Below are 12,026 nucleotides of genomic sequence, written 5' to 3' on the forward strand. Positions count from 1 at the left end.
TTAGTGTTGCAATGTTTATAATCGTTTACCTATGCAAAGCAAAATAATAAATTTCGAATTCGATTCCGAATGGTGTCTAAAGACTGAACATTTACGGGAATCTATCACCAGATCGTGCCGGATCGAACTAGCCCGAAGCGATATCGCATCGTGGAACAGTGGGACCGCGTTATTATCCTAATTACGGCGCCGATAGCCTGTGTTTTCGGGAGAAATGCACAAGATTTGACGGTAAAAAACAAAAGGCTATAACTTAGTAGACTTTATATGGGTAAGCTATTTTCTATATCAAAACATATTATCAGTAATGTCTAGTAGGGGAAAGCTTCTATTTGAAAATCTTAGCTGTTCAATTGGCATTACTTTGTTACAAGAAGTCACGTTTCATTCAGAAAAATTACTCTCTTTTAACCGACTTCAAAAAAGGAGGAGGTTCTCAATTCGACTGTATGTTTTTTATGTTTGTTACTCTCATAACTTTTGACTGGGTGAATCGATTTTGATGATTCTTTTTTTATTAGAAAGTTGACGCTTGCCATTTTAATTTAGCCCAGTTCTGACAATGATATCCATGAGAAAACCTTAAAAGTCTTAAATTTTCATTAAATGCGTTCGCGACAAATAGATGAATAACCCAAGAACTCAATATCACGTCAACCGATTTCGATGATTATTGTTTTTAGTGTATATTAATTTGTTTTAGAATATCTTTTTTTTAAAGCATGTCTATTTACAATTATTTGTACTGGCTTCTAGTCTCATATAACACGGCTTCGCACAACACGGGACTTTGTGGTAACGTATGTACCGTGTTATAGCAGGGTTGCCTGTACTTAAACAAAAAAAAATCTGAAACTTTTTCGTTTATTTCTAAAACAGTGACATCACTGGCAACATAAAATATGCATTTTTGGATTCTATCGATATCCAAGTTGGTGTGCGCCGTCGAGAGCAGTGTTTAACATAACGCTGGCGAAACTGGACCCGACCGGACTGTATAGGGCGAGTTAATAGTTTTGATCGTTGCAATTGTATTTTTGGATTAACATGCTAAAATCACGCAAACCGTGAGCATATGTGGGGAAGTGCTTTTTGATTGAAGAATTACTGGTGGCCCGGAGACCTCCCTCGTTTCACCAGGACAGGTCGGCGAGCAAAGATTCAGTCAGGAGGGGCGGGATTTGCTAACAGCTGCCCGAGCGCCTTCGAAGGAGACCTAACAACTCAAGAGCAGATGCTTCGCGAATGAATCTCGGTAGGAGATTTTTTTTTCCTATCTATTCTGATAGCCTTGAGAGGCTATTTCAGCTTCTCCTCGACGTGTAGGTGAGCCCACGGGGCTCAAGCCGGAAGTGTTGCTAGCACTGGCCCTAGCAAGGTCAGCGCTTCGCAGAATCTACCACCATATCGGAATCGCCCCCCGCTGAGAAGATCCGGCGAGAAACTCAACGGGCTGATGCATGAGTTTGGTTGCACGTCCGTGCAGTACGGTTAACGGGGTCCCTAAGCCTCCAAGCCGGGCGATCAGTAATCCTTCAATCATAAAAAAAAACTAACAAAGTATCAAAACTGTTTGTTCCGCAATAACGGTATCGAGGAGACACACATACACACACACATGTGCTTATTATGTGCATTTATTTTACATACTGCATGATAATGCGTGGACGTAACGGTCGATTGGACAGCGAACTATCGATCGGGATTTTTAATTTTAACTAGCTGACCCGGTAGACTTCGTAGTGCCTCAATCGATAAATAAAAGACCTAAGCTTTTGTATAAAATAAACTTAAAACAAACAAAAGGAATCCCTGTCCGACGGGGGACACATCAAAGGAAAAACCAAATTTGTTATTTTTATGTAATTCCGAGCATTTTCATTTTTACCTACCTTCTAAACCTTCTCTGGACTTCCACAAATTCAAGAACAAAATTAGCCAAATCTGTGCAGCCGTTCTCGAGTTTTAGCGAGACTAACGAACAGCAATTCATTTTTATATATACATATAGATAGATAGATTTTTTTTGTGAAGTCCCTGACCAGAGATTTCGATAGTACAGCCAAAAAATAATGTAGTAACGCGCGTTAGACACATGAATAGTTGACATGCTCAAGCCAGGCTTATAATTCAGTATCGATATACCAATTTCGGGGTTTGGCTCTCGCATTTTTAAATGCGAAAGTAATCACTGTTATCGGGCAAGCATTCGTGTGATGAATAGTTTTGTTTGGCTCTTTGTCTGCGTTTTTACTACAAAATATATATGTTTCATTAAAAAAAGAGAGTATTTATGTATCTATGTTAGTCTCTGGCCTGTGGTACCCATAGCACAGGGAATCCTAAATAGTGACCGGATGACAGTGTGTGATTTAAAAAAAAACGTTACCTATTTAAATTTACTTCTACAGCCCACACGCACTAGTAGGTACGTACAAAATGAAATATTATAATTAAATCAAATTTTGGTATTATTTCTTATCAATATATTCAGTTCGGTCGATAGATTAAACAAATATGTATTTGTTTTATTTAAAACTGAATTTCACGATGCTACCAAATTTATTATTAATAATAAAGTTCGAAAACCGATTTATTTTTTGTATTAACGTTAAAAAAAGTATACTCTTTCAAAAATGTTTTTAATAAACTATCTAGATAAAAATATTAAAAAATCGATGAAACAGTTTAGAAGAACAACTCAGAATTCTTTTGCACGTCGAATCAGAACCCAAAAAAAACATCAGCAAAAAGGCTTAAACCTCAAAAGCGTAGAGCCCAAAGAATACATTTAAAAAAATAGGCTGCATAAAGCCCGAGTTCGAAATTCAAAAGCGCAAAAAAAAAAACATTATTCTTACGTTTTTAATTCATTTCAGCCAAGACGCAGGGCGAAAGGAAAAAAAATCGCGTATACACACCTACCGTAGTACGCATAGAGGGCCGCACGAAAGTTACTGTTATCTTGGCATATCCTCTCTAGGCGAAACGTCTATAAAGCACCGCATTTATTATCTCAGGCTCGCCGTTGAACGGTATTCGGTACTTGATGCGCGCGCCGCTCCCCCCTCGCCGCTATTGTTACGAAGCACCCATAAAGAATCACATTGGAGACAACGAATATTTCCATCTCCGGCTTAGGTTTCCATCGTTAATAACTAAGCAGTAGCACGAACAAATACAATGAGACTTACACGCGTTTTAAGAGTAAAAAAAATGAATTTTTTTCATATATAACTCGAATGTTTTCGTCTAGTATTTCTACGTAAAAAGAGCCATGCCGTTGAAATTCCTTATCTCTCCGGCGTGTATTTTAAATGCGGTACTTTATGGACGTGCGCGCTCATGTTGGACCGTATTTAGTTGGGTATAAAATCGAAGAGAGAAACTCGGTTCTTGGCTGGTCTCGGAGCAACCCTTCGTCTTATTCTCCGTCCTTGTCTTGCACGACGGTCGGCCGCTCTACTCTTACCTTAAATACCGCGTTCCACTGAACGATATAAAATATATTTGAGGGTAATAAAGTATTTTCTAAGGTTTACACGAATTACAGACAAAATGAAATAGCTTTTAGGATTATTTTTTTCAAATACAAAATACTTTATTTTCAAAAGCGAGTTAAAATAATACAATGATTGGAGTCTCCTTTTAAGCGTGCAAGCCTGTACTAGGAGACTCCGCTCTTCCATAAAAGCACGTTAGTGTGTAAGTGTGCGCGCGCTTATTTGTGTGTTTTACTTTAAGCTGAAGCTTTAATTTTTAAAGCTGTAATTAGGTAAAATAATAAACTATACCGTAAAACTAGGTTTAATTATATTCCATGTGCTTGTGAGGTCGCACGGGTCAATGTCCTGCCTATTTCTGCCGTCAAGAGCAATGTTTGATATAACGGACGAGCTAATAATTTTGATCGTTGCAATTTTTGTCTACATTGATCCGCGTTGGACTTATACTCCAAGGCGACTGAGACTTCTATTTTTTTTTCCTATCGAAGCTGATAGCCTTGAAAAGCTGTGTCATCGTAACCGGGCGAGGGTCTCTTTACACTATTTATACAAGTCACACACGGCCAACTGGGTTCAAAGTCTAAGTTTCCCTGGACTATCGGAGCCAGAGGCTAATATCTAAATATTATGCGCTCTCTCTCTCTTCCAAGCTATTTATCCCACATGACGGTGGGATCAGCTTTCCTTAGTTTACTCCTCCACTTCGACATCCTCGTCAACAACAATCACGCTGCACACCCATCACCTCAGCATCTTCAACTTGAATGGTATGCACGCTATAATATTATAATATTATATTATATATTATACGCCCAGATAAGGAGCAAAGAAATCTGTTCAATCGAGTTGCTTTAACAATGATCGGTTGGTAAATGTTAATAAATACAAACTTTGGCAAAAATTCCACGAAACAGGTTTCAAATCGGCGACGAATAAAGTTTTATTAAGATAAAAAATACTTAAAAATATTGCTTAAATCTATGCTACTCATAGACTATACGTTAATGTTATTCGGTTCCTTTTTTTCATCAGCTTCACATTAATTAAATTACTTCTTTTTTTCAGTATGGCAATTGGCCGCTTGGAATGCAATTCTTGCCATCCTCAAATTATAAACCCTGTTATATACTTATATACTCTGTTATATGAAAACCATATGAATTAGAATATGATAAAGTTTATTTGTTTCGCATTGAAATCAATTGGGATGAAATAAAATGAAACGAGATGAGAGTTCCTAAGCTGTCTCAGGAAAATGATTAGAATTGACTGAGATTTCAGTGAACTTTTTAGGAAAGCCCGATAAGTGTAGCGATCTTGTTTCGAATCTCTATACTTGTGCGCACATATTTTGCCAAACAATTAATAAGCCACCATTATTACCAGTTTGACATCCGAAAGCCGAGGAGGAACTTATTAAAGGCCACGACCGGGCGACCCTCAGTATTAAGGATTATCAATGCAAGGAAGACGATTACAAATTTAAATTTCTAAAACAATAATGAAAAAAAAAACATTTCGCTAATCGCGTTCCCGCCAAAAACAATCTATATCTATACTAATCTATACTAATATTATAAAGAGGAAAGATTTGTTTGTTTGTTTGTTTCGAATAGGCTCCGAAACTATTGGACCGATTTGAAAAATTCTTTTTCCATTAGAAGCCGACATTGGCCCTGATGAACATAGGCTACTTTTTTTATTATTTTTTTTATTTTATTTTTTTGGTTTCATGTGTGTTTTAATGTTTCCGAAGCGAAGCGAGGGCGGGTCGCTAGTTACATATAAAAAGAAGATGGTGGAGACGATTATTAAAATTAATTTTGAATTATGATATCATAAAAGATTTTAGAAAAGAATAATAAAAGTGCCATAATAGAATTTTTTTTTATGTGCCAATTCAAAATTAAAAAAAAAACCATTCATAACAAGAATGTCTTAAAAAAAGCATCGCATCGCGCATCTTCGAGTAAGTCGCGGCCATTAGGCCGTAGCAGTCCCGTCCTCCGTGCGCGCCTACGTACTTATAGCGCGAATGTACTTTTGCCCACTTTGAAATAACGCGGTCCACGCGAACAAATGCTTAAACGACGCGAATTCCATGATTTGTAACGACGCTATCGTTTACGTAGCTTAGCGCCTCCAATGGATCGAGTGCCTATGCTGGAACGAGCTAAACACATTTGCTGCGTAGTTTACGAGCTAAAAAATAATATTTTTTTCTAAATAAAAACCGTTAATACTCAATAACACTGCGCAAGGATTTTTTAATATTTCAAATAATTAATCTTTAGAAAAAAACATTTACGGTAGCTATGCTTATCGCGTATGTTCAGTCGCCATTTTTATGCGTTAAAAGACTTAAAAGTTACATAATAATTTTAATGAAATACCTTACCATTTATGTTCTATTATTTATCTATCACCTATCATACATTCACATATTACCATAATTATGTAAGGATATAGCGTGTTAACAAATAAATGATAAATGTATTTATTATTATTATTATTATTACAGTTCAGTTATTTTAGGCACTTGAGATAATAAATAAAAAATACATATACATACCAACATAATCCAAATACTACTTACTGGTTTAGCGCTGAAGTTTTTCAGTCGACCGCTAAAAACATGCATCAAAGCCAGTCCAAAATAATCTTGAACAGTACCTAAACTTATTTCAAATAAAACAAACAATTTATTTTATTGTTTTGATGAAAATTTTATTTAATATATTATTAATTTAATTTTTTAATAAAAAAAAACAAATATGCATTGACCAGTTTATTCGTGTGCTCAGTAGGGGCCCGTCTACAAGCGGCAGCTTTTTGTACATCGAGAACCCATCCAACGGACGACGTATAAAAAAAAAACTAGGGATTTTATATTAAAACTTAAAAATAAAATAAATTTATTTTTTTAATGTTGGCTACGCTTTCCACGCTCTCGAACACGAATTCGAATTTAGAACGTTTTGTGATCGTTCATTTTGCACACGACATATCAACGCATTTCCGGTTTTTTGAATTAAATCGAATTCGCTGTTTTTTTTCCTTTCTCTCTTAAGTTCAATAACATTCTCGTACATTCGAGAACAAAAATACTATGTAGTGTGTATTTAGATTATTTTTCGATTTATTTTACATTTTCAACTCCAAATGTGCCTTTAAAGTAAAAATATTTGAATTAAAACGTATTGTATGTATTGGGAGATGGAAATTTAATTATTTTCATATACAATAACAACAAATGTCAATCGGTTTGTGTGGTTTTGAAATTTTCATTTCGAGTGGGTGGGGATATCGTAAGGCAGTGTTTTTTTTAAATATATTACTGTAGGGTATAACGATGGAGGGAAGATCTTCCACCGAGCGAGTGATATTGCTTGATAGACCAACGGTGCGAATGTTGTTGTTCGGAACTTGTATATATGCAAGCTTATCTTGAAAATGTCGTAAGTGAGATTCAGGCATCTGTCAAATATCTTGTGTTGTATGATGGCTACCGCTTTTTTTTTGAGGGATTTTATGACCTGGTAACTAAGACCTTTAAGTCATATCTTAATTTATATTCTTATTTTTATGAAAAATGATAATATGGAGTGAAATTAAATGAAATGAAGATGATTAATTTGAGACATTAATCAACTGGGATGAAATGAAATGAAATGAAATGATATGATATGGGATGAAATATAATCTCAGTAAAATGGTAGTCATTTACTAAGATTATTTCAGTGACTTTTTGGAGGATCCCGAGAAGTTACGTCCAGCGGCTTTGTTTCATTTTACCACATTTGTGCACTTTCACAGATATGAAACAGTTAATAAACCACCGTTATTATGTGTAAACCTGAAGAAACACTAAATATGTAGACAAAATAAAACAAATCACACAACTTCACTCCTGGCGTTCCCGCCAAAAAGCTCGATGGCTACCGCCACATTACAATTACCACAGTCCTGCCTATATCTACCGCGTAGGGTAGAGCTGTCTTACAAATAATACTGCGAATTTGATCTCGACTTTTTTATTGCTTAGATGGGTGGACGAGCTCACGGCCCCTGCTGTTAAATAGTTACCGGAGCCCATAGACATCTACATCGTAAATGTCGCCACACACCATGAGATAAGAGTTCTATGGTCTCAACTAAGTATAGTTACAACGGCTGCCCCGCCCTTCAAACCGAAACGCATTAACGCATTACTGCTTCACGACAGAAACAGGTATATTGAAAACACCGTTCGTATTACGTTTGTTTCACTTTTCGAATACGTCACAACGCAAACGGTTTGTTTACTTACATACAAAGTGGAATGTCGTCAACAAAAGTGCTTAGCTAAGTAATTTTTTTTGAAGTTATACTTCTTTAGGCGCGTTGTGAAAAATTGATGAGAGTGAAATTTTACGATGCGCGCGCACCGTGACACAAAATTAACAGAATGAAGTTGCCCACTAAATCGCTCATTAGAATACGACCGACGTAACTTGGCGAGTCTGAATATAGCCGCAGGTGAATTTTCCGAACCGTACCGAGAATTACCGAACTTATACGATGTCAAGAAAAGGGATGTCCAATATGCGTGTTTGAGGATGTTGTTTAATCGATTTTTTTTTAAATTGATTAAAATTTAAATAAAAAATAAATAAATAAATTTAATAAAAATAAAGTATAACTTCTTACGCGCGTACATAAGTACACGCACCCTTTTTTTATTTCGTACCTAAGCTGATAGCCTGGACAGGCTATATCAGCGTCGCCTTAACTGGTATGTGAGCTCACGGGGCTCAAACCTGATGACGTTGCTAACACGAACCCTAGCAAGAGCCGTGTTTCGCAGAATCTACCACCGGCTCGGAAACGCGACCCACTGGGAAGATCCGGCGAGAAACTCAGTGGGCTGTGTCTGAGGGTTAATTTACTCGTCGAGCCCTCCGTCGCTCGCGACGAAGGGCTCGACGAGAACGATGGCTGGTGCTTGAGGTACCTAAAAGCACCTAGGCTAAGTAAGTTACTTTGAAGCATCAAAACACAATTAACATTAATTATCAGTCGATAGGCAAGTCGATTTGTACAATAGGCGATCTTTTCTTCGGAACTGTATTCACACAAAATAAAAAATTACAGCAACACCTATAATATACAAATAATATTAAAACAGGCAGCGGCTTGGCATTGCTATCATCCATGGACGACGGTAACCACTTAACATCAATTGGGCTGTATACTCCTCTGTCTACAATGGCAATAAAAAAATAAAATAAATTAATTATTTAGTTTTTCTTTTCTTTATGGGTGGACGAGCTCACGGTCCACCTGGTGTTAAGTGGTTACCGGAGCCCATAGACATCTACAACGTAAATGTCGCCACCCACCTTGAGATACGAGCTCTAAGGTCGTTTACTCAAGGTACTTTATACAAAAAAGCCTTCAAATTTCGTGCTCACTTATACTGTCTAATTATGTATAGAGTACGCACCGCTCTATATGTATGTCCGTGTGTGTGTGTTTGTACAAACAAAGCCGGAACCTCGGACCCTTCCGTACTGTTTGTTATACTGAACATGTAATTATTAATTTATAAACGCATGTACGTACCTGAGAGTCTGCGAACGTGGAGCCTAATTTTAATAATTCACGAATTTCTTAACACAGTGACTGCGGTGTAGGTCACCGGTGACCTACACGGCGCCGTGAAGTAAAAACTTTTTTTTTAAGTAAAGTTAGTAAAGTTGAAGTAACCTCGAAGGGTTATTCTAGATTCACCGAACTAGTAGGTAAGTTTTTTTTTTTATTGCTCATAAGGGTGGACGAGCTCACAGCCCACCTCGTGTTAAGTGGTTACTGGAGCCCATAGACATCTGCAACGTAAATGCGCCACCCACCTTGAGATATACGTTCCAAGGTCTCAAGTATAGTTACAACGGCTGCCCCACCCTTCAAACCGAAACGCATCACTGCTTCACGCCAGAAATAGGCAGGGTGGTGGTACACACCCGTGCGAACTCAGAAGAGGTCCTACCACCAGTAAAAACAAAAACAGTAACACGAAAAGAATAATTAGCCATAGCCCTCTTAGAACATGGTATTTTTACAATGAGATTTTTGTTTAAAATTATTTCATAAATTAAACTATGCACTATTATATGAGCACACAATATATTGGAATAACCGGAATTTTACTGCTTATTTTTTTGTGTATAATAGGTAAAAAAAAAATACATACGAGCATAGTTGAGATGTTTCCTTCAGTTTTTTTCCTGCCAATTCTGATAGCCTTGAGAGGCTATGTCAGCGCAACCCTAACGTGTGTAGGTGAGCTCACGGGGCTCAAACCTGACGACGTTGCTAACACGAACAGTACTTCGCAGAATCTACCACCGGATCGGAAACGCGACCCACTGAGAAGATCCGACGAGAAACTCAGTGTGCTGTGTCTGTGGGTTAATTTACTCGTCGAGCCCTTGAGACGAGAACGGTGACCGGTGCTTGGGGTACCCAAAAGCATCGTTAGTAAATCGGGAGGATCCAAAATGACGTGTTTTGGGCGACGTCGACTGCTTACCATTCTGTCCGCAGGATCGGGAATCGCCGCGACCAATTAGATACCTTATTATCAGTCCCAGCGCTACTCAAAGACTACTGAGCAAAGGATTTTCATTCGGTGCGCCGCACACATGCTCTTTCGAACTCTGGAGTTCACACGTTTTTATCACAATAATATCAGACTAAAGGTATACAAGTCTTACATCCGCCCGGACATCTTTGATGAACAAAATTTTAATCATCTCCGAACGCGCAGGTTAATATTTGACATTGCCAATTTACATTGGCATTGCTGCATCCTCTTATTTGATAGAAGAATCCAGAAAAACTCAACTACTACCCGTTTTTTATTTGAGCCATTCCAGTCGATACCACGACACGTAATTATGTGCTCACACACGTTTTCCCTCCGTTTTCATTTTGACAATTAACCGAATTAAAATCACAAAGTGCACGGCAGCCGTGACGGGACTACATCGATGCAAGAACATTTGGATGCGGCTACGAGTATTACTCGTTATTTTTTATATACAGTTTTTTTAAGTAATGCAGCTGATTGCCTTACCTTGAATAATAGGCTCCGGAGACTTTAGACACTCTAACTTGAAAACCTTCGAGTTTCAGCCCACAGGCTAGTCCCGAAACACTGATGTCACGTAGTGCTTATGTGCGGAATGCCATAGGCTCTTTTTAATACGCTTTTATTAGCTTCAGACGTATGTATGTTAGTGTGTAACGGAATCTTTGAACATGATTTTGACCCCCTTCAAAACGTCGGATGAACTCGAAATTTGGTATACTTATTAAGGACCGATGACAATTCGATATTTAAAAAAATTTGAAAAAATTTAAAGTCAACTAAAGAATGAAAAATAATAGTTTAAAAAAACTAACAGAATACGCTTATATAGAAAATCCAACTAAAAATGGATTGGATGGAGTATCCGAATTCTTAAGGAATTTTGTACATCCATTTTTTTTTCATTATGTACAAAAGTTTTTTGCATCGCGTGCCTCGTGACAGACAGACTGACGGACGGGGCAATTTATAATATGTCCATATCGCGAGATCTTAGCACGCTATTATGTACCAGCCGAGCTAGAACTGCAGATTGCCTAGAACAAATCAGTATGCACAGGTCTCTTTAAAACGGTCCGTAACGATAGAAAATTTGTCTGGAAGTAATTATAATACACGAAAAGGGTTTCTAATTTCGCTGTATTTTTCGATGTTAAAGGTTGATTCAGTTTTGTATGTGTATGGATTCCACGAAACAAAATGGTGAGCTCATGTTGTAATAGCTTTTGGGAACAGACAATCAAATTAAAATGGCGCATGGCGGTTGTGACGTCATTTGTGCCGCATTTCGAAAAACCTCCCAAACTACTTCAAACAAGCTACTTTTTAAATTTAATTAATGTAAAAACTTGATAATGTGTTTGACCTCTTGTGAGGTGGTAGGACCTCTTGTGATTGGTGGTAGGACCTCTTGTGAGTCCTGTGCGGTTTGAAGGGTGGGGGCAGCCGTAGTGACTATACTGAGACCTTAGAACTATATCTCAAGGTGTGTGGCGCATTTACGTTGTAGATGTCTATGGGCTCCAGTAACCACTTAACACCAGGTGTGCTGTGAGCTCGTCCACACATCTAAGCTAAGCAAAAAATATCGTGTACTTTTTAGATGGGTGGACGAGCTCACAGCTCACCTGGTGTTGAGTGGTTACTGGAGCCCATAGACATCTACAACGTAAATGCGCCACCCACTTCAAGATATAAGTTTTAAGGTCTCAGTATAGTTACAACGGCTGCCCCACCCTTCAAACCGAAACGCATTACTGCTTCACGGCAGAAATAGGCAGGGTGGTGGTACCTACCCGTGCGGACTCACAAGAGGTCCTACCCCCAGTAAGATTTGATTACTTGCAAACATTACTGGTGGTAGGACCTCTTGTGAGTCCGCGCGGGTA

The sequence above is a fragment of the Bombyx mori genome, chromosome 28 (assembly GCF_030269925.1).
Source record: "Bombyx mori chromosome 28, ASM3026992v2".
Taxonomy (NCBI): Eukaryota; Metazoa; Arthropoda; class Insecta; order Lepidoptera; family Bombycidae; genus Bombyx; species Bombyx mori.